This window comes from Pleurodeles waltl, chromosome 5 (genome assembly GCF_031143425.1).
Source record: "Pleurodeles waltl isolate 20211129_DDA chromosome 5, aPleWal1.hap1.20221129, whole genome shotgun sequence".
NCBI classification, from domain to species: domain Eukaryota; kingdom Metazoa; phylum Chordata; class Amphibia; order Caudata; family Salamandridae; genus Pleurodeles; species Pleurodeles waltl.
This window is the reverse complement of record NC_090444.1, coordinates 1,095,093,025-1,095,115,491: the sequence shown is the minus strand read 5'-3', so window position 1 is coordinate 1,095,115,491 and position 22,467 is coordinate 1,095,093,025.

Genomic DNA, 22,467 nt, shown 5'->3' with positions numbered 1-22,467 from the left:
CTCTCCAAGTTGAGTCGGCTGGCCTTCTGTTCAAGCTAGAGGGAATATAACAGGCTTCTTTGATGTTGATGCAACTCCACACATCTCAACACAGTGTGATGCAGCCCGCCATCGACCCCAGCCCAGCACTACGCATCTCATGCTCAATGCCAACACGTGCAAGTCCATGAAAGCCCCGGCACTTCTTCAACGCCAATAGCCTGCCGCAGACACCGGCCAATTACCACACATCTTCACCCCTGTTACAAGGAACTGTAGCGCACATCCTTGTGAGCCCACCGGCTTCCTCGATGATGATTCAGAACCTTGCACTGCAGCTCTTCAGCAACATTCACTGACTCTGCTGTTGCGCTACAAATCTTGATGCTGGACTTCGCATTGCAGCTCCTCATCAATGGCCTCTCAACTCTGGCCAATGCAGCTTGACAAAAGTACTTCACATCTCAATGCCCAGACCACAAGGTAGTTTTCAGTGGACTGAACCTGTACCTTGCCCACGCTCCGTTGAGGTTATTATGAACTTGTGTCTTAGACATGGTACACCGCGATCAGATAACCGTGGTTGGCGCTTTTTAATGCATAGCTCTTGCTTTCTACAAAACCTATAAAATTGCATATCTCTGGTTCTATTAATTGTTTTTTGTAGCTTTTGATTCAAATAATATCCATGTTTTCTCTATTTTTGGAAATTGGTGTGGGAGTTTTCTTTTGTTGTGTTTTAACTTTGATACTGTTTGTGTGCTACATAAATACTTTACACATTGCCTTTTTGTTAAACCTGACTGCTTCTGTGCCAATCTACCAGAGGGTTGATCACAGGTTAATTTGGGGTTTGCTTATATTTCACCCTGACAGGAATTGTGGTTTTTGCTTGAGTAAGGTTTCACCCCCTCAGTCAGTAATTCAGTTTCCTACAATGCCAATCAGGGATTAGCAAATTCTACATGTTTTAAGAGTCAGAGCATATACACTGGCAGCTGGATATAAGCTCCCAGTGTGCAGAGTAAATAAACCAGCATTATATCCCAAAAAAGTGTGGATGAGTCTTAAAAAAATACATTTTTCTCACACGGAAGTACATTTCTAGCTTCACTGACAAGAATTTCTGGTAAGGCCACTGTTATACATCCAGCCTTAATGTTCCACATACGCATTTCTCTTTTTAGGAGGTTTGACATCTTAATAGCTTTCAGCAATCTACGACCCAAAAGGTACTTCATCATAGCGACCAGTAGCACTTTGTCCTTCTGTACTGTATAGATATTGCTTACAGAGTGTTTCAAATGAAATGTGGATATGGCAGTGGCCTCGTTCTATGTTCATCCATTGTACCCACCCCAGCATGAATGACTAATCAAATTGCTTTCACATATTTGCGTTCTGTGCCATTTTCTCTGCTATCACCGAAAAGGAATTGTGACCCTTGTTTATTCCATTGTGTGTTACAGTTCACCATGTTGAGTGTAGGGGGCTGGGTTCTGGTTGCAGTACCCCTTCACTTTTTGCCTAGTTTTTAGATGCAACTTCAACTGAAGTGCACTGGTTTCCTGCTAACCAGGTCCCCAGTGCCAGTGTTCCTTCCCTAAAACAAGACACCTGGTCACTTGATCCCCAAGTGACCTGGTCCTTTAGCCCCTTTTAAGCTCCTAGTAAATTGTACCCCTGGTACCTACGGCATGTGTACTGAAGAGGGCCCTCGGAGCTGCAGCTCAACTTGTGTCACTCTAAGAGACCCAGCACCAGCCTTATGCAGACTGCCATTGCAGGCTGCTTGACAAGGTGCTTCCAAAATTGAAAACACAACATAGCACACAGCCTGTGTGCTATGTCCTCTAACACTGTATGCAACATATGTAAGTTACCCCTCTAGCAGCCCTAAGGCAGAGTGCATTAGATTACATGTAAGGGCATATATGCATAATCAAATATATCCATACTATGTCTTTGTCGATTCCTAAACATAGAAAGTGTACAGGGAAGCTTTTTTAAATGCATGTACTTTACACTGGTCACTACGAGTTCCCCAGCTACATGATGGCTTCTTTTATTAAGAAATGCACACAGAGGGCACCTTAGAGGTGTCCCCTGAAAACCTCCCAGCTAGTAGTGTGTTGACTGACTGGTCCTGACCAGTTCAGCCACCACAGATGCGTTTCTGGACCCCGCGGTGAGAGTCTGTGCTCTAGAGGCCAAAAGACACCTGCACGGGGCAGAGGTGTTACCTCTTCTCCCAGGGAGGATGGACATTCCAGGGCGGGAAGCTTCAAAGGACTTGCCGCCTTTGTAATGTGACCCAGGTCTCTCCAGATGGTGGAGATGACATACCCCCCCCTGTCCTGACCCCAGCAGCACAGGTGGGAAAATTAGCTAAATTAGAGGAATTGCCCACTTCACGCCAGTCCTTCCCCGAAAGTGGACGAGCTGAAGTGGACACTATTTTTTAAATTCCCTCATATTGTTTGGAAAGAATTAGGCCACTAGGGTTAGGGTTATGCCCACTTCCCAGCGAAAGTGGTCATAAGAAGGGTGTTGTCACCCTGAAGGTGGCCAGCTACGGCCTGGCACTCCCTGTAATGCTCCTAAATTGAGTATTCAGGTGGCACCACTGAACCCTAGATCTCAGAGTCCTGACGACCTAAGAAGAACTGGACACTACAGAGTCGCATCAGCAGAGAAGACTGCAGACACCAACGGACTTGGCCCCAGCCCTACTGGCCTGTTTGCAGCACTCAATAATTCTGTGCCAAAAGACAACCCATCCTGCATCCCAGCGACCTCCAGAGCTTTGTGAGGACTGTATGCCTTCGACATAGATCAAGATCTCCAGAGAACAGCAGACCTGTTCAAGAAGAAACCAACTTTAAAAGAAAAGAACTCTGCACTGAGGAACCCCAAAACTGTCTCGGGCCCACCTCTGCACCCCACAGCCCGAGTCCAAGTGGCCCACTGGTCCTGCGAAGGTTCCCCAGCAATTCTGAGTCCGATTCCACTGTGGGCTGGGGACTCTGCCTCAAAGGCTGCAGCCTCAAATTGAAAACTCCCCCAGATTGCGACCTGACCAGTAAGCTGTTCCGGATATCAAAGGACACCACTGCATCAGAAGTCATTGAGACATGGGGAACACTAGAAGCAGTGGCTGGTGCTGACAATACCGATGGAGCATCGGTGGAGGACTCACAGAGCGAGTCAAGGGGGTACCCCATGTCTCCATACTGTGTTACTGGACAGATGCACATCAATCGAGTACATTATGCACAAGTGCGGTAGCAGGGGCGCTGCTCCCTTCCTTCCCCCCTCGTCTCCCACCCCTCATCTCCCCCCTCTGGGTTTTGAACCTTACTGACACCCACAAGAAACAGTAGGCGTATGTTTGGGCAAGGCTTTCAATTAGTTGTTGGTTGTTGTTACAAAAATGTTCACATACTTGTTTCCTCATTCTTTGAATATACAGTTTTATTTGGCAATGGGGGGCCCGACGTCCCAACCCTGTTGATGGCCCTGGAATACCTCATTATTAGTTCAATTACTGGCACTAACCTGTGATGCTATCTAAAACATTTCATTGTGATAGGAGGGGAGACTAATAAGACAAGATAAAAATGCATGTAATGTGACCCCCCATCCTAAACTGATGATTGTGGTACTTCCACAAGATGTTTGCTACTGGTCATATTGTAAGGAATACCATATCATTTGAAATGCCAATAAAACATATGTGTTAAAAAAAGGACACCCCTGTACCTGGAGCCCCTCGGTCTTAGTGAGCTGGACTGTTGCTGTCCCTATACTCCCTAGCATCAGAACTTACCTGAGCAGCTGTGGGGTTTCTTAATTCAGCCTCCTCGCCCAAGCCTTCAGCCTTTTTTCAGAACTGATCTCCCCTTAGACTTGCATTGGGCGCCTGATGCTGTCTTTGGTCTCTGCACGGGCTGCCCCTGTGCCACTGTGGGTATAAATTTGGTGCTGCCTTGTGCCCCTCCCCCCCCCCCCGGGCTTACCTCAACCCCAGGAGATCAACTCCTGACACCACTTTACTCACCTATGAGCAGCGTATCTTCAGTTACCCCCAGTCTCCATTGGTTAACATTGGGCTCCTGACTAGTTTTGACACTCTGCACCCAGCCGCCCCTGTGCCGCTGAGGGTGTACGTTTGGTGCTGCCTTGTGGCCCTCTTTGTGCTTAGCTCAACCGCAGGAGGTTGGCCCCTGACACAGCTTTACTCACTCGTGAGCAGCGCATCTTCATTCACCCCCCAGTCTCCATTGGTTAACATTGGGGACCCGACTCTGAATTCAACCTGTGCACCCAGCCACCGCTGTGACGCTTTGGGTGCACTCTTGGTACTAATTTGAACCTTGCCTGGTGTTGACCTAAGATCCTGAAGAATGGATTTGTAAGTCATGTACTTACCTGCAAAACTGCATTCTTGTTTTCCTCCCATAGGTTAAGATTGCTTAACTGAAAAATTGCACTGTGTTGAGTTTTATCTTTTAAAAACTGCTTTCGTTATAATGAAGTTCTTTGGTTCAAAGCATATACAAAAGTAAATACTATTTTTCTAAATTGGTCTGGATGTATTCATTGAGTGTGTGTCTCATTTGTTGCCTCTATGAGTACAACAAATGCCTAACGCGACTCTTTGATAAGCCTTACTGCTCGCCCACACTACCACAAATAGAGCATTAGTCCTATCTACTTTTGCTTCTGCACTACCATTTGGGGATCCACTGGACTCGCTGCACAGTGTACTTCATTTTAGTGCACTTCATAGAGAGCTAGCTTCCTATACCGAGCTGTATCTGTTCTTTGTAGAGTGTGCCTATAACTCATGGATGAGGAAGGATTCTTCTCACCAAAATCCTGAAATTGTGCAGCCATTCTAGTAGTAGGAATAAGTCCTCTATCAAAGAATGAGCCTTCCCCTTCTGACTCCTCAGATTATCTGCTTTCTGGGTAGTAGGATGAGGAACTCAGAGGAATGTTTAAGAATCACTGGAAAACACAATTTTAGCATCCACATCAAGCGATCAAGCCTACTCACACACATGCTTCCTGACCTGTGTTATTTTACGAGGGAACATCACAAACTGATGGAATGCGTAACCAGTCCCTGTAGCCTTGGCTAGAGTGTGCAGCCTCCAACTAGAAATTTGGTGTCGCTGTGGATGTAGCCAAGATCAAAAAGATGGCTGTCTCAAGAATGCCTTTGGTCGTCAGTTGCAGGAAAATCCAGTCCCAAAGATACCTGATGCTCTAGTCAGCTACCTTATTGGCCAGAGCCAAGCTTTATGCAACCTGCACTGAAATTCGCAGTCTAGTCAGCAGTGACATACGTATTATGAGAGGTCCTCCAGGGCCTTTACCTTCATGACTCGGAGGCGTTAACATGTCTCACAGTTGAAAGTTGTGCATGAGAAGCAGGATGCAACATTGCACACAATACTTTGTTGAACACTTGATTGCCAAATACCCTACTGGTTGTTTCAAGAAATTTTTCAGAAGCAGTTTCTCCTAGTAGAACAACTTGCAGCCTGAGAAGACTTCCCACCTCTTGCTTCTAACCTAAATTGCTGGCAAATGATTCAGTAACTAGATCCGGAGCATTCTCAGGTATGCCTCTGTCATTCCATGCTTTCTTGTGGACCAACCACCAAAGACAATCCTGTCTCACATCCACAGGGATGAGAATGCTGCCTGAACCTCTGCTCTTTACAAAGGTGGGGGATCTTTTATCTCTGCAGGGTTCTGTAGTGATAAGTTCCTTGAAATAAGGGGAAGATGGGTGAGGTCAGTAGATCTACTATCTCAGCCAGCTCCCTGAGTCTTCCTAAGTAAAACTTGCCCTTTTCTATGCAGATGTTCCAGATCCTCTAAGTCAGTAGGGATAATGGTGCTACTATCATGTCTGTTGAGAACTTTAAGAACTCCACCTTTCTGCCGGGAATCAGGCCTGATCTATTTCATATTTATGGCAAAGTCTAATATTTATAGGAGGTTCAGGGCCACTTGTATATCTTCTTTTAAGAGCTCTTAAAATGGACCCATTCAGAGACGTCACAATCATGTTGTTCAGCTAGGTGATCATGTAGACATCTTGGTGCCTCCGTCTGTGTGCTACCAGGCACTCCCAAATCTGTTTTTTCTAATCAAGCTGCAGGAATCAGGGTAAGGTCTGAAAATAAGGACCACCAGGTAAGTGACGTTGGGATCAAGCCTTGCTAACCACTACCCATGCTGTTGAATGTCTCAGAGAAGATGAATTCACTTCACCTCGAAGTACCAATAAACAACAATGTATTTAAAGTTGATAGTGGGCAGTAGCACTTTGTCCTTCAGTACTATAAAGAATTTGCTTACAAAGTATCTCAAATTAAATGTGGATATGGCAGTGGCCTCGTTCTATGTCTGATCTTTCACTGTCTGATACCTGAGGGCCTCCTCTGCTATTGAAAACTGTGTAGTCAACATAACAGAAACTCTACTAGTAAGCCTCTTATCTAAAAGCTTTTCACTGTCTTAAGAACCCAGGCGTCAACTGTGATTGCTTGCAATTTGTGTCAGAACCATTTTACCTGTACCCATGGCTAAAAGGGAAGTGAAGAGAGCTCTTAAATGAGACATTGTACAATTGTCTGTCGGATCTACCATGTGATCTACTACCTCGCCCCCATGGCCTCTGCCTGAAAAGAAAATATTGCTTTTCCTGTGACCGTCACATTGATTAGTCATCTTCATTGCAACAGTATCTGTGGGAGCCCATGAGTGTATCCCCAACCACGGCCACCCTTTTAAAACACTCTTTCTGGGGGCATTTTCTTTATGAAGGACTGAGCCTAAAATAACAGGTGAACTTTCCCATGTTCCTTATGATAAGTTCTCAATTGAAACAGTCCTGGGGTGCTGGGATTGATTCTGCCTTAGCTGTCCTAGTTTGGGGTCCACATGGATCAGTATGCCTTTAAGTCTCTCTGTCAAAGTGGTACATTTTTCACAGGAGACAGATACCCTGCTAAGCTCAGCTAATCAGTTTGTTGTGATCACTGGTTTCTACATGTGTTATATCCTCCATATCCAAGATTTTGGGTAGCGCCATGTCAGGTAGAGAAGCTTACCCTTTTCCTAGCACCTTTTTTTTAACTGGTCACATATATGATCCATATGACCCATTTAGGGTCGCAATCAAGGGTATTTGTCTCTTCTCACTCATTCATCCTCTGAAGGGTTCAGGTTGCACACCACCTTATCCAGAGATCTATACATTTTCTTCTGCACATACTTGGTTTCCATGAGAGCATACAAATTGAGACGATCAAGGTTGTCCTATTTCATGCAAATTGTATATGAGTGCCATATCATTTAGTCCCTTTTTCCCCAGAAAGTAATATCAGAAGGGCTAACCATCTCATCTGCTCTCCTCTGCATGGACCTGATGGTCATGACCCATTGGAAACATCTCTACATGGGGCCCAAGTCCTTATCTGAGGACAAATCAGATTTGCTTTGGTGTCCATTAAGGTAATTTTTCCTTCCTGCACCAGCGTTTACTATGGAAGTTCTGAAAACTTTGTGAAAAGAGTCCTGATTACCACCACCCACTCCTTTTGTGCCTGTTTAGTAGAGAGAGACCTAGTGCTATGATAAGATGCCTAATTCACAGACTGGGTTTACCTCAGTTAGGGCCACAAGATCTGGATCTAACCTGAGCTTTGTTCGTTGTTGTTCAGTGAACTGAAGTAGAGAGCATGGTGCTCTTGAAACACTGCCAGCAGTCTCAAAAAGGGTACTCTATAGAGACATATGCAGAATCTATACCCAAATGGACCTCTTTATGAATGCACCATTATCCCTGGAATTTCTGGCACACCGTGGATGAGAAGGAGTTTTTTACCTGGATATTTCGGTGTAAACAGGCAAAATGTCTGTGTAAAAGATCAATGTGGAAACACCAAATCAGGCATATTATTCTCACAGAGGGTCCACCATACAGGCTAGCTGATACACTGAAAAACTCATACCGCTAAACAACACTGTAAACAACTGGAAAGGAGGTGGCACATCAGCAAGGACATGGCCAACAAGACCACCTTCAAGACAGTCTTCATGCTCTACCACAGACAGTTGAGAGAATTGAAGAAAAAGACCTAAGCCTCATGCATCGAATCAAGCTCCAATAACAGCAAAGAATTCTTCAACATTTTCAAAAAATTCTCCAACCCCGTAGCTACAAAAAACAATGTTAGCCCCTCATAGGAATTCTGCGACAACTTTTCAAATTCTTCCACAACAAGATCGCCAACATCAGCAGAAACTTCAAACCCTAGCCCAAGGCCACACAACAACCTTGCTGCCACCACAGACATTCAACTAACCGAATGGAGTCAGCCCCACAGGACACCATCATGAACTCAGTTCACTCAGGGGCCCCAATCAACCTAGGCCTTCACAACATCTTCAACCTAGGTGAAGCTAGAAACAGCTATGTACTTACTACCTTGTTCAACACATTTAATTTCCACAGCTACCTTCCCCGAGACCTGGAAACATGCAGAAGTTTACACCCTACTAAAGAAACCATTGCCAGACCCTGCCAAACTCAAAAACTACCAACCGATCTCCCTGCTACTGGCCAAAGTATTAGAAAAAGCCATCAACCAACAACTCTACTCACATCTGGAATGGAACCTCCTACCTGACTCCTCCGAATATGTTAGATTCTGCAGCAACCACAGTCCTCACTGCCGCTACGGATGACATCCAAGCCCTACTCAACAGAGGAAGGACTGCAGGTCTGTTCCTCTTAGACCTCTCGTAGCCTTTTATACGGTCTCCCACCATACACTCATCACAAGGCTGCACAACATAGGCATCCAGGGAGCCTCTCTCAGATGGATCGCCTCTTTCCTCAATGGAAGAATGCAAAGGTCTGTCCTCAACTCTGGACCAAGGAAATCATCTGTGGAGTACCCCAAGGAACCTCACTCAGCCCCACCATCTCCAACACTTGTATGACACCTCTGTCCAGCATTGTCAAAACCCACAACTCATCCTCTCTCTCTCCGAAGACACCACCAACACCAAGGCCAGCTTCCACAACTACATGACAGATGTCACCAACTGGATGAAGGAGAGCTTCCGAAAAGCCCAACATTGACAAGACAGAGTTACTGATCTTGGAAACGAAAGTGCACCATGGGACACATCCTGGTGGCCCTCAGAACTCAGACCTATTCCTACCCCCCACTGACCCTGTTACGAATCGAGGCATCATTCTGGACAATAAGCTTACAGTGATATGCCAGGTCAACTCCATCTCCTCCTCCTTCTTCTTCCTCTGCATGCTTTGTAAGAAGGGCTACTCAAGCTACAGCTCATCTCCTCCAATGATTACAGACCATACAGAACGCCGTAGCCAGACTCATCCTGGATCTCCCTAAACAAGCCCACATCACCCGCTACCTCAGTGAACTCCATTGGCTCCTTGTACAGAAAAGATACCAGTTCAAGCTTCTGACCAATCCATACAAGACCCTACACAACTGTGGACCCCCAACTTGAACCACTGCCCAAAGTTCCATCAGCCCACCAGACACCTCAACTCCACTTACCTTTCTCTAACCCCAAGCCCACTACCCCCCGGATCTGACTCAGCTGATGCTGATGTCACTCCTTCTCCTACCAGGCAGCGAAGACATGGGACAAGATACCCTTTTATCTCTGAACTGCCCCATCTCTTCCAGAATTCTAAAAGTCCCTGAAGGCCGTGCAATTCAGCTAATTACCTGGACCCTGCAAGCACCTGGATAGCCTAATAGGTGAAAAGAAGCACACTACAAATGTAATGTAATGTAATGATTGATTTACTTAGTCTCTCAAATCTTGTTATCAGCATTAATTTCTCCTCCCTTAAATTAATGATGCTCATGGTACCCAGGATACTTAGCCAAAGTATGTCTCTACAGGAACGAGTTCTGTGAGGATGTCGTGGGCCATTTTTAGTTAGTTGCTTGGGCACAGTGATAGCTTAGCTTAGGCTTGTGGTCTGTGGCCTGTGTCCTTATACCTAGTTTTTATGCTCTGTATTCCTGTGTTAATTTTTTATTCATTTTATTATAGTTTCTTTTTGTGGCATTGTTTTAATTTCATTATCAGCTGCTATTCTGTGAAAGCATCATTATCAGTGCTATAGATGACATACTTTGCATCATGTTCTTTTCCTCGGAATCACAAGAATGGAATGCGAGGCACATAGACTAATATTTTGTATTGCCTGCCCCAAGACTGCATAAACAGTCCAGTGCTTAGGTACATACTTGCGTCAGACTTCTGTGCATGAAAATAAACATGTCCCCTATAATAACATCTTGTAGGACAAAGGGCATTAGAGGGGGTTCCAGACAGAATGTCACTATATATGCTGCATGACGGTTTTCGGCTGACCTCAGCCTTTGTGTCTCTACGGATATTGATCTGGAGACTGGCAGCCTGACCTTCTACCAAGGTATCGAGGTGGGGTGTGCGTCTCATGGACACTGTACAGACAGATTTGCCTTACATCGCCATGATCTCGCTCATGGGCTGGAATTTAGTCTTTTAGGTAGGAACTGTATACTCATTTCATGGCAATATGTTGAGGTTGTTTATATTTATATCTCTAATTTTCACAATCCTGATTTTATTATTCCTCATTATCCTAATCATTGCAGCTCATGCATTATGTCATAGATTGCAGTCTTTTCAATAAATGTATTGAAAACTGTCCTGCATCTCTTTTCTTGCCTATGTGTGTGTGAGAGACTTGTATGTGGAGAAAAAATGGTAAGGCTTGTTTCCACCATGAGTTCCCTAAGGGGTTTTCAGAGTTCCATGCAAGGCTGCCACAAATCACCTTTACCAGCTGGGTTTTTGTGAGGTGCTGCTAGTGAGCCAGTAGGGTTGGGCTGACAGTTGCTAACAGGTGTGGGAGTGACTCAGTCGCCTACAATGCAGAGGTGCTGCCGCCCCAAATCCAGCAGTCTCTTTGGAGTATGAAAGTCCTTATGATGTGGCACCACCAACGATGGTGTAGGCACTAATTTTATGACTCTCCTGAGTATCTTTGTCTCACACACACTAAAGGTACCCTAACTACAATCACACAGAGACATCTGTGGTCTTAGGGGCGTTCCTTCTCAGCTAAACAGGGAGCTCCTATCTAGGCTGTAGGTTGTTAAAGCTTGAACCATAAAATGATTTTTCCCCCTTGGTGTTCCCAGCCCTAACAACTATTCTTTAATATGGCAAATGCTGTAAACATCAGGGATAATTGCAGACATATGCTCATGCAGTTTCTTATAGCTCATGGCCTAACAGAAGAGGAGAGTGACGATGTAAAATGTTTTGTGGAAGCCCACAACGCATATAGGACAGAAGTTTTCTACTCCTGGGTCAACTTTCCTGAAACAGATGCAAATACACATACATTTCATGCATACAGAATAGAAAAAATACCACAACAGTATCAAGCTTACCAATACTTAGAGATACCTCTCTCTTATTAAGAACATTAAAACGTCTTCAGTGGCGCCCTTCCACACAACCCATGAGATTAGGTCTTTTAAGCAATGATGGACCAACATGTCCAACACTTAGGGCCTCATTCCGAGGCCGGCGGGCGGCGGGAACCGCCATATGGCCGCTCCGCGGTCGAAAGACCGCGGAGGCCATTCTGGCTTTCCCGCTGGGCTGGCGGGCGACCGCCAGAAGGCCGCCCGCCAGCCCAGCGGGGAAACCCCTTCCCACGAGGAAGCCGGCTCCGAATGGAGCCGGCAGAGTGGGAAGGTGCGACGGGTGCAGTTGCACCCGTCGCGAATTTCAGTGTCTGCTAAGCAGACACTGAAATTCTTTGTGGGGCCCTCTTACGGGGGCCCCTGCAGTGCCCATGCCATTGGCATGGGCACTGCAGGGGCCCCCAGGGGCCCCACGACACCCCATACCGCCATCCTGTTCCTGGCGGGCGAACCGGGGTGTCGGAATCCCCATGGCATGGAGGATTCCTGAGGGCAGCGGAAAACCGGCGGGAGACCGCCGGTTTTCCCTTTCTGACCGCGGCCAAACCGCCGCGGTCAGAATGCCCTTGAGAGCACCGCCAGCCTGTTGGCGGTGCTCTCGTGGTCGTTGACCCCCTTAGTATGTATATACCACATCCCAATATGCAGGCTATGCCAGTAGCTGAAGTATGCACACTTTACAATGAGCTAGTAGCAATATAAAAATGAGTAATAAAATTTGTAATGCAGACTTTGAACACCGCCCCAGCAAGGGCTGCTCCAGCTGTTCATCAATTGGCCGTTCCGGGAATTAATCCACAAACAGTCCGCTCAATAATGAGAAACCCACAGAGCAGGAGAAGATTCCATTTTGGATTGCACAAAAAACAAAACATCCTGAAGCAGTGTTTCCCCATACGGGACCTCAAGACAAACATAGAAGTCTCACCATGTGCTTGCTGTTTGGCATGGTCTCCTCAATAGAAGACTGTAACACTTGGAATTCAGTCTTTGCCACAATCTACACTACCACGCATGATACCCTGACACTTGCCAATTTACTGGAAGTGTTGAAACAAATTCAAAATAAACACAGGGCCGCCTTGACCCTGGATTTGGTGATGAAACTGATGCACAATTTTGACACAGTGTCCTCAATTATTTTGAGTAACATTAAAGGGGAAGTAGCAGCGTTGGCCAATGGCTCGGAGAGGTTCCTCAGCTGGAACAGGAGCGTGAGCTGCAAAAGATTATTTCTGAAACCTATACTAGTGTGGGATGGGATAGTCTAGTGCTAGACTAACTAAACCACAACTAGGTACTAAACAAACACAAGAGGGTTCTAAAAAATGCTGGGATAAACAAAAACAAACTAAAGACAGAAGAAGTCAGAGATGAGAATCTCCGCATTCGGAGACCTCTGAGAGAAGATATATGTGGTCATTAGGACCTTGGCGGTCAGGTGACTGCCACGCAAGCGATGGAGGTGATACCATCGCCAGGCCGGCGGTAACGACTGCCAAATAATGACTATGGCGGTGATCCTTCCCATAGACAGCCAATGAACCACACCAACCGCCAGCAAGGTACGACCACAGAACACAGCAGTAGCCACCTCCAGGCGGAAGACAAGGATCCGCCTACCATATTATGACATAGCACACCGCCAGGATTTCCGGGTTGGCAGCAAAGCCACCAAAAGCCTGGCGGAACCACATCACATAAAAGGAGACACTCACCTCCAGGGACACAAAGGAGTCCGCAGCCTCCATGGAACCTGAACTGCAAGTCTTCCCGATGCTGTACCACGCCATGGCCCTCCTGGAGCACCAACTCTGGTGAAGACGACGACGGTGAGTACAGCCGCCTAGCACACAAGGGAGGGAGGGGAGAGTGACACACACACCCGCACAACACACACCATACACACACCATAAACCCAGAACCAGCTGCAGAGTAAATCGACGGTAACAGTAACCAGGAGCAAAGAAAGCTAGGACACATACCTCTGTTCCAACCACTGTAATCATGTTGAATGAAAATCCCAAATCCCAAACCATACACAACTGCATATTTACATGTAGGCCCAAAGGCCAGTTCAAAGTCTCTAATGCCCACAGGGCAAAGTCCAAGCCCCAACTTGACTCCTGACAACATCGGGACTCCACTGTTCAGGGGCATCGTGTTGGAAATGGGCCGGCACCTCAGCAGGCACCGGGGGTGGGGTGTTTGGAGGGGGCCCCTCATTGGAAGGGGGGTCCTTGCCCACTGATTCCGGAGGGGGCTCCTTGCCCACTGGTTCTGGAGGGGGCTCCTTGCCCACTGGAGATGGAGGGGGCACCTTGCCCACTGGTTCTGGAGGGGGAAACTTGCCCACTGGAGATAAGGGGGCACCTTGCCCACTGGTTACGGAGGCGGCACCTTGCCCACTAGTTATCGAGGGGGCTCCTTGCCCACTGGTGATGGAGGCAGCTCCTTGCCCACTGGAAATGGAGGCGGCACCTTGCCCTCTGGAGATGCAGAGGGCTCCTTGCCCACTGGAGATGGAGGGGGCATCTTGCCCTCTGGAGATAGAGAGGGCTCCTTGCCCACTGGTTCTGGAGGGGGCACCTTGCCCACTGGTTCTGGAGGGGGATCCTTGCCCACTGGTTCTGGAGGGGGCTTCTTGCCCTCTGCTTCTGGAGGGGGCTCCTTGCCCACTGGTTCTGGATGGGGGCACCTTGCACACTAGTTCTGGAGGGGGATCCTTGTCCACTGGTTCTAGAAGGGGCACATTGCCTACTGGTTCTGGAGGGGGCTCTTTGGCCTCTGGAGGTGGAGGGGATACCTTGCCCTCTGGTGATGAAGGGGACTCCTTGTCCACTGGATCTGGAAGGGGCACCTTGGCCTCTGGTTCTGGAGGGGGCTCCTTGGCCTTAGTTTTGGGGGGTCTCCTTGGCCTTAGTTTTTGGGAGGAGCCTCCTTGGCCTTAGTTTTGGAAGGAGCCTCCTTGGCATTAGTTTTTGGAGGGGCCTCCTTGGACTTAGTTCTGGGAGGGGTCTCCTTGGCCTTTGTCTTGGGAGAGTTCTCTTTGTCCTTTGTCTTGGGAGGGGTCCCCGTGAGCTTTGTTTTGGGAGCAGTCTCCTTGGCCTTTGACTTTGGAGGTGGCTCCATGGTTTTGGTAGAGGGCAGCACTTTAGCCCTCCGTTTTGGGGGTGGAGGAGTGTTCTTGGGGTGAAGGGGCGGCATCGCACTCCTGTGCCCCTTAGTGGCAGCTGGAGACTTTGGGGGTGGAACAGTGTCAGACTGGGAGCTTGAGGTACTGGGCTGGGGGGAGTGGGACCTACCTGCTATCCGTTGCACAACAGTAATCTCCCCTCTTGTGCAGGTACTCTCAGTGCTCCATTTCCTGGCAACTGGCTCTTTCCAGGTGACAGTGGACTTGGCTGCAGGAATGTCAGACCGAATATTCTCTATTGTGCTTGCAAGGGTTTTGGCAGCCTTGCTCAAACACATGTGCAGCTACATCGCATTCCCCCAGGTAGATGATTTACCCACTATGAAGGCTGGATTCTATGCAATAGGACATATTTCACATGTTGTTGGGGCCCATATTGCCTTAGTCCCCCCCCAGGGCCAATGAACAAGTATACAGGAATAGGAAGAGTTTCTACTCACTCAATGTCCAGATGGTGTGCATTACTTACCAGTATATCTCCCACGTCACTGCCAAGTATCCTGGGTCGGTGCAGGATGCCTTTGTCCTGAGGAATAGCAACGTCCCACAGCTGATGGCACAACTACAGAGGCACAGAGTGTGGCTTATAGATGAGCCTGAGTCCCCACCCAATGTATGTCAGTGTATGCCTCCAGGAGTAATACCCCATGACATTGTGCAGGGCTAATGTGTGTCCATCACTTTTTGCACGTGATTCCGGCTACCCAAACCTGTCCTGGCTCCTGACCCCTGTTAGGAATCCGAGAACAGGGGCTGAGAATCGGTACAATGAGGCTCATGTGCATACCAGGAGGATTGTTGAAAGGACCTTCAGTCTCCTGAAGGCCAGGTTCAGGTGCCTCCATCTGACAGGTGGATCCCTATGCTACTTCCCTGAGAAGGTTTGCAGGATTGTTGTTGTGTGCTGCATGGTGCACAACTTGGCCCTTAGACGCCATGTGCCCTATCTGCAGGAGGAGAGGGGTGACAATGCAGCTGTGGCAGCAGTGGGCACTCAGGACAGTGAAGAGGAGGAAGAGAAGGAGGATGTGGACAACAGGACACCTATGATCCAGCAGTACTTCAAATGACACTCAGGTAAGACTGTTGAACTAAACATTTCTCAATTTCTGTGTTGTGCTGTGGGGTGTAGCATAATGCCAGCCATCACCTTTGCATCCCACCTAACTGTCACCCATGCCTTCCTTATTACAGATGGTGCTGTGGTTACAACAGTGTAATGCTGTGATGTGTACAGACTGCTGATACACATTTGTAGGATGGATCAACATTTTACTGAACATTTACACAGGATCATGCACTTCATTACAGTTCAATACATTGTACATTACCTTCAGATAAAGCACTATTACTCAAGTTGTGTCCAAGGGTGTTTATTGAAAGTTTGTATAGAGCGCAAAGTGCAATATAGTGGGGTGATGGTTGGGAATAGTCCAGTATAATGGGCCAGTCTGTTTGTAGCACAGGTCCAGTGTCCAAGGGGCCATAGGAAGGGGAGCAATGGCAGTTCAAAGTGGACAAGGTGACACAGTGGATCACAAGGGGGACATTCAGGAGGGGCTCATTTCCTGGCGGTGTTATTGGTCTTGGCAACTGTCTCTGGTGTCTGTCTGGGTCGCAGGGACCGTTTGAGGGGTGGTTCACCTTCTGCAGGGGGAGGGGTTCTAGTGGCCTGTGGGTCCTGTGGCAGGGCCTCCTGTCCACTAGCTGCAACAGATGTTGAGGGATGGTCAGTACACTGCCTAGTGGAAGGGGCCTGCTGGTGTGCTGTGTAGTTCCTCATGATGTTGGCCATGTCACCCTGCACCCCTGCAATGGAGAACATGGTGGTGTTCAGGGTCTGCAATTCTTGCTTGATCTCCTGGTGGTGTTTCCCCTGCAGCCGCTGGTTCTCCTGCATGATGTTTATTACCTCACCCATCTTGTCCTGGGATTGTTGGTAAGCCCCCAGGACATTAGTGCGTGCCTCCTGGGCAGTCGGTTCCTTGGGCCTCTCCTCCTACTGACGCACAGCTGTCCTCAGACTGTCCCTGGCCCCCGGTGCCTGTGTCCCCTGAATGGTGTGCCTACTCCCACTGACACCAGGACCCTCATTGTCTTGCCTGTGAGGTGTGGACTGGGGTCCCTGCACAGGTGGGCAACTACTGATTGACGTGTCCTGAGGACAGAGGTCTGGGGACGTTGGGTGGCTGCTGTGGTGTTGGATTCTGAGGGCAGAGGCTCTGTAGTGGACTGGGTGTGGGCTGGGGTAGCCGACTGACCAGTGGTTCCTGATGGGCCAGGTAGTTCATCCAGATCCAGAGCTCCAGAGTTGCTTTCATCACTGGGGGCATCTTTTGGTGGGGCACTGGGTAGCCGTGGCACCTCATCGCCGCCAACATTGGCTGGGGCACCTGTGTTGATGTAAGTGATTTGTTATGGTACATGTCAGTGACATATTTAGCATTACTAGCTTTCCCTATGTGGTTGCTGTTGTCCTCCCAACTTTGGTTGTGTATGGTGATTGATTGTGGGATTGTTAGTTTTCCATGCTGAGCATGCATTGGTGGTAGTCGTGCATGCAGAGCTGGGAGGGATGTGTATGCAGTGGGTATGGCATGCAGGGCTTGGAATTTAGGTTTGTTAATTTGGGTGGTGCAGTTTGTGGGGTGGGGTGGGGTGATGGGGGTCAGAGTGAAAAGGTTGTGGTGGCATGCAGGTATTGGGGGGATAGGTAGTAAATGTTGACTCACCAGTGTCCAGTCCTCCAGCTACTCCAGTGAATGGGCGTCCACCGCCTGTCCTCTGGATGGCGAGCTGGTGTCTTGCTGCAATGGAACGCACCTTCCCCCGTAGGTCATTCCACCTCTTCCTTATGTCGACCCTTGTGTGTGGATGTAGTCCCAGGGCGTTCACCCTGTCCACGATCCTCCTCCATAGCTCTATCTTCCTGGCAATGGATATCTGCTGTACCTGTGCTCCAAACAGCTGTGGCTGTACCCTGACTATTTCCTCAACCATAACCAGCAACTCCTCATTGGTGAAACTGGGGTGCCTTTGAGGGGCCATTGGTGTTGTGTGGTGTGTGTAGGTTGTGCAGAGGGTGATGTGTGATGTGGTGGGGTGTGTGGTGTGTGGTGCGTGTCGGATGATTTGGTAGTTGTGATGTGCAGTTCTCTTTTGGATTGTTGTCACAAAGTGTAGCCATCTAGTTGTGTTAACAAAGGATTGTGGGTGATGTGGGTGTGTGTTTTATACAGCTGTTGATGGGTGTGTGTGTATGTGTGTCAGGTGTAGGTTTTTTGTGCTGGCCAATGTTGTCTTGATTTGTATTTGGATGGCCATATTCGCAGCGGCGGTGTTCACCGACAATGGTTTACCACCATTGAATGTCCTCTGTGGTGATTCGTAGGTCATTATTTGGATGGTGTAGTATAGGTGGCATAACAGTATGGGTGGTAGTACCAACAATTAATCACGTACAGTGGGTCTGGTGGATTTGTGGTTTTGGCTGTTTTCTGTCTGTTTTGTATGTATGTGTCATAATCTGGTGGACGGATGTCCGCCTCCGCGGCGGTATGCTGGTATTTACCACCAGTGTCATAATGAGGGCCATAATCACTGAAATAGAGAAACTTTAAATTAAAAACTCCTGATAGAAACCAATATGCTGATACATGTCCCTCTTGTTCCTTTCAGGACACACCAGACAAATGAAGTGAGACAGTCTGAAACACGAAGTAAAGCCGAAGGACTTACAACATTCCACAGAAGCTTATTTTAAAAAGAGGACAAATCCCCTCAACAGAAACCCCACTTTAAGAAAAGAAAAAGGTGGCTGCGATTTCAATCAAAAATGCCTGCCATGCTGAGAACACTATTGAAGAACAGAAAGAAAAGAAGGTGCGGTGTGACTCTGCTAAAGACCGTGGCAGAAGTCACAATTTGTCAGCAGAATCTTATATATCATCTGGATGTGACAGCAGCTAACAACTTTCTTGCCATCGAGACAGTGGATAGACATAGAACGCGCTATTGAAGTAACATTTTGGGAAAACTTAAACTGTGATATTCGATTTTCGGCAGAAAAAAGATTGGCCACCTGAATTTGTCTGCAAGCTCCCACATGGGGAAGATGTCATTTTGCCGTCTTTCTCAGTCCTGGTTCAGCACATGGTAAAAGAAGCCAATGCTGCCGATTAGGCTCTGGTGCAGACTCCTGCGCTACACCGCAACCACGTGTGGTGGAATAAAGAATCCCCCTACCATATAATATAGCCTTAGAACCTGCTGTAGCGGGCGTTACCCACCATTAAAGGCCCGCTCCAGCGTTAAAGGCCCGAGCCGAAGGCGAGGGCCTTTAACAAGGGAGAGGGCCTTTAATGGGCGGTAAAGCCTGCTATGGCGGGGGTTCTAAGGCTATTAGAACATTATGCCACTCAAGGGCATAATGTTCTATAAAATAAAACAAATTCCTCATGACGCTCTAGGGGATTAAAATCCCCTCAGACTCCGTGAGGCTTTGTTCACAGCTGTTGCTGTGAACAAAGAGAACATTGGAATGCTGACGCTCCAGGCTTTTGCCAGCCAGTAAAAGCCCGGAGCACTCCATTGTCTGCAATGGAGCCCCCAACATTCCAATGTTCTAATACCAATTAGTTCCTCACCACAGCCTCAACCTCAATATCCTAATAAACACAAGGGTAAAGCTCCAATGAGAGATTCTCACACAATTCGAATACGAGGGAGTAATTGAACTCTGTGTCGCTGCAATGAATAACCCGTTATTCCCTGTTGCCAAACCAGATCATTCATATGGAATAGTCCTAGATTACAAAGACTTAAATGGTCCACTCGCACCTATGCAATACAACATGCACACAGCACAGCACTAATCAACAACAGAGTGCGCAAAAAATACAAAACAACTTTTGATATTTCCAATGTTTATTTCTGCCAAAATCGAGCACCTGAAAGTCGGGATCTTAGAGCCTTTAGCTCATTAGACTTGCAGTGGCACTTTTGCCGATTACCTCAGGGGTGTAAGAACAGCCCTGGGTTGTTTTCAGCCCGAGTAATATCAATAATTTGGGAAACTGATCCTGAGGCATTGTCTTACATGAATGATATTTATCTCACAGATAACGACCTCACCTTACATCTGGCCAGGGGCGATTGGATCATGTTAGGATTCAACACCCAGAGCTACAAATTCAATTTCAAGAAAAATAAGATTGCTTTCTTAAGTGTCCTATTTCTGGGATATGAACTGTCAGATGAAGGCAAAAACGTAGCCTCGTACTTTCTACAAATATACGCCCAACTTCAACCTCCAAATACCATTAAGAAACTGCTGTCTTTGTTTGGTTTCTTTAACCTGATTATGCACAACGCATAAAACCACTTTACAATTTAATTGGTCCAGCTTGTTCAAGCAAACACTGGTCAATAGAACACACATGCATTTTCAGAGAATTGCAGCAGGACATGCTAGAAGTAAAACATCAACACACATGTCACAACAAAACAAACATGGTCATCAGAATAATTGCTGGTGCCATCGACTTCACCTATGTCACATCGGTTTCACCTATGTCACATTCAATAAAGGTGACATCATACCCACAGCATACAAATCACATTTATATTCTAACGCAGAACAACATTTTGCAACAACAGAAAAAATATTGACTGCTGTTCAGATGGCTGTCATCAAGGAGAGGCCACTTGCCCAAGGGAAACGCATTATTGTCATCACCCCGATACCAGCCCTTGAGGAGGTCACCAAAGCTAGTGTTCCAAATGCAAAAGCATTACATCCATGTTGGATTAGTTGGGCAACCTTCCTGACTGCTACTGATGTTGATTACATCTTTAACCCAAAACTTCAGACTCAGGGATTCCTCCAATATGAATAGGAGTAACCTGCACCTGCTAATATATTACCATTAGACCAATACCGAGCTGTCATTTACACCGGTGGCTCAGCACAATCAGCTGTAGGTACTGAACATCAATACTAAGCAGCTTCCGCTGTTGTAAGTGGAGTGATGAGGGATGGTACACTCCACCCTCAAAATACCTACACACATACCCTAGGGGCCTGCACTGCACAGTAGTTAAGGCTCTTGTCCTGGCACTGTAACATATGGATTCTAACCAGCCAATGCTGATTGTGTGTGATTCGTATTATTGTGCCCAGTCCTATATCGACTACCTGAGTCACTGGCGCTTGAATGGCTTCAGAGATTCCAAAGGGAAAACCATCAAACACAGAAACCTGTGGGGGAGGGTAGCTGACCTATGGGACAGATTACCAAAAGGTTTATGTAGTACATACATTGGGAATCAATGTGTAGGAGTACACTTTGTAGGAAACACTTTGGCTGATGAAGCTGCTAAATCTGCAGTAGCTGAGCCTTTTGTTGCTGCAATAACTCGCTCACAGAAGAGGTTGGATAATGAGACACTGGCTGCTGTGAAAGCTTTGGCTGGCGGCAAGCCTTTTCCAAAGCATTCCCTGCAAAATATTCCTACCATCTTAGTGCACATAATATTGCATTTGCAACCATTCCAGGGGTAGATGATCGTATAATTCACAACCAAGACCAGAGAACAGACATTATCAAAGCAGCTCATAAGGGTGTTGCTTCTGCAGGTGTGGCAGCTACAATATCACTATTACAAAAACGCTTTTGGTGACTGGGTCTTTACAAGCAGACCAGGAAATATGTCCTTTGTTGTGACATTTGCCAGCAAATTAATGGGTACACCATTAAATGCCCACCGCAGGCATCCCCTCTAATTCCTAACAAACCACTATAATGTGTATACCTGGACCATTGTGGTCCCTTACAACCTGATGGTGCATATGAATACATCTTAGTCACTGTGGATTCTTGTTCTAGATTCCCATGGGTATGGTCACAATGATCGGCTGACACTCAGACTGTTATTAAAGATTTGCCTGTCTTTATCGGTACATATGTGGTAGCAGCATTCCACTTGGACCTGGGCCCTGCCTTTGCCTCTCTGGCATTAAGGGACACCATGGGAATGATGGGTGTTCAACTCTATTATTACTCTGCCTCTCATCTCAAGAGAAACAGCGTTGCACAGACGGAGAACCAAGACTTATAGCAGTCCTTAACAGCAAGAGTTATAGGTCAGACCGTAGTTGGCTTCATCACCTATATGGGGTACAGAGAGCACTAAGTAATCTGCCCCGAAGGTCCTTGGGAGGTTGCACCGATACAAGGTACTTTTTGGCATACCTATGTATGTCCCTGATCTTGATGGTTCTGGTGTGGTGGTGGCAGACACAGCATTTGACATAAATGAATGTGTCACTGTTTTACAGGAGCTACAGCAATTTCGTCATGAGAATTCATCTATCTGTGCCGCCACCTTGGGAATAAGGGATTCGCCAACAACAACTACAGGCTGGATTCCTAAAGTGGGGTATCTAGTGTGTGAAAAGATTGCTGTGAAAATGGAATTCGGCCCATCCTACAGTGCACCGGTCCAAGTCCTGGGAATACACTGTACCAGAACTGTCATCTTACCACCAGTGCCTTGTTCCAGGGAGAACAGATGTGTCTCAATTTATAACATCAAATTGCACCATCTGGCCAATCCTGAACAGTAGACCCAGGTGTCCTTCGGGTAGTACCTGCTCCCCTCTCACTGCCCGACAGGATATACCTCTACAAGCAGTAAACAACGTTTCTGCCAGCACCAATGCTA